The sequence below is a fragment of the Marmota marmota genome, unplaced genomic scaffold (assembly GCF_001458135.2).
Source record: "Marmota marmota marmota unplaced genomic scaffold, marMar, whole genome shotgun sequence".
Classification (NCBI taxonomy): Eukaryota; Metazoa; Chordata; class Mammalia; order Rodentia; family Sciuridae; genus Marmota; species Marmota marmota.
The window spans coordinates 10,246,810-10,248,726 of NW_025999900.1; the positions used below are offsets into that span (position 1 = coordinate 10,246,810).

Below are 1,917 nucleotides of genomic sequence, written 5' to 3' on the forward strand. Positions count from 1 at the left end.
AGAGAAACTACTAAAATGAAACACAGAAATTCTGGAACCGAAAAATAGAATAACTGAATTGAAAAATTCACTATAGGGGTACAACAGCAGACTTAACCAAACTAAACAAGTGATCAGCATACTGAAAGATAGGTGATTGAAATGATCAAGACAAAGAAGTAAAAAGAAAAATGTGTTATAACTATAAAATATCTTATATAAGCCTCATGATAACCACAAAGAAAGTATTTACAGATACCAAAAGAAAAAAAAATAAAACAGGAATCAAAACATCACTATACAAAAATCAACAAAATACAAAGAAATACAAGAAAGGAAAGAGGAACAAAAGGACTACAACACAGAAAACAATCAACAAAATTACAATAGTAAATTCTTCCCTGTCAATAATTACTTGAAATGTAAAGGATTAAACTACTCAATCAATTGAGAGAGAGTAGCTAAATTGATACAAAACAAGACTCAACTATATGCTGTCTACAGAGACTCACTTTACACTTAAGGACATACATAGGTTAATAGTGAAGGGTTAGAAAAATATATTCCATGTAAATGGTAAACAAAAGAGAGCAAACTGGCTATATCATTAAATAGATTTAAAGTCAGAAACTCACAATGAACAAGGATTTTTATATTGATCAAAGGGGCAATTCATTAAGAAGATATAATGTTATAAATATGTATTTCACTCAACATCAAAGCACTTAAATATGTAAATCAAACATTAAGAAGTCTGAAAGAATAGATTGTAATGCAATAATAGTAAAAGGCTTCAATACTCCCACTATCAATAAAATAGAGATCATCCAGACAGAAATAAGAAAATAAATAAGGAATTAGAACATCAAACATTATAGAATAAATGGACCTAACATAAAAACATAGAATCATCTTGACCACACAGGAGAATACTCATTATTTTTAAGCACATAGGGAACATTTTCCAAAAGAAATCACATTAAGTCACAAAAAAGTCTTAATAGTTTTACAAAGACTGAATTCCACCAAACATCTTTTCCAACAACAATGAAATGAAATTACAAATAAAATCAAAAGGAAGACTGGAAAATTCAAAAATATATTTTAACACACTCTTGAACAAACAATGGGCCAAAGAACCAGTCATAAGGAAAATCATAAAATAATTTGAGACAAATGAAATTGAAAACATGCTAAAATTTATTAAATGTAACAAATCAACATTAAAAAGGAAGTTTAATCCTACATTTAAAAGAGAAAAAGTTGCAAATAAAAACCAATTCTATACCTCAATGAACTAGAAAATTTAAAAAGGAGCAAACTGAATCCAAAGTTAGCATGAAGTAATAAGATAAGGAAGATTAGAACAGAAATAACACAGAGAACAGAAAAACAACTCACTAAAAAAAAAAAAAACAAGAAAACTAAAGAGTAGTTTTTAAGAATATGATCTACAATATTGATAAAACTTCAGCTAGACCAACTTTATACACATTAACACTCCCTTTTACTAACAAGTTTAAGAAACTGAAACCATATATGTACCCCTATCTTATAGAAAGATAAAATGAATCTGAATTAATTCAAGCAACTTGCTCAAGGCCTCATACAACTCATAAAAAGAAGAACTAAGACTGCAATCTATGTTTGTCTGGCACCAAAACCAGTGGACATAATGTTGTATAGTTGCAATCATAGTCTTTGTAGCCTTTTTAGAATGGCTACGTTCACTTAGCAATATGCACCGAAAAGGTTCCTTCATGTATTCCTATGGTTTGATAGTTCATTTCTTTTGTTTTTTTTTTTTTTTTTTTAATTTTTTTTTTATTGGTTGTTCAAAACATTATAAAGCTCTTGACATATCATATTTCATACATTAGATTCAAGTTGGTTATGAACTCCCAATTTTACCCCAAATACAGATTGCAGAATCACATC

General features: G+C 28.4%; 1 long non-coding RNA gene across 1 annotated transcript in view; it reads right to left on the minus strand.

Moving 5' to 3' along the window:
• Window positions 1–563: 563 nt before the first annotated feature.
• Window positions 564–1,917, minus strand: part of LOC125615226 — a 22,145-nt gene continuing 20,791 nt past the window's right edge. Inside the window, exon 5 of the long non-coding RNA XR_007345772.1 lies at window positions 564–574. This is a non-coding gene — a long non-coding RNA (uncharacterized LOC125615226). The remainder of the gene's footprint in view (window positions 575–1,917) is intronic.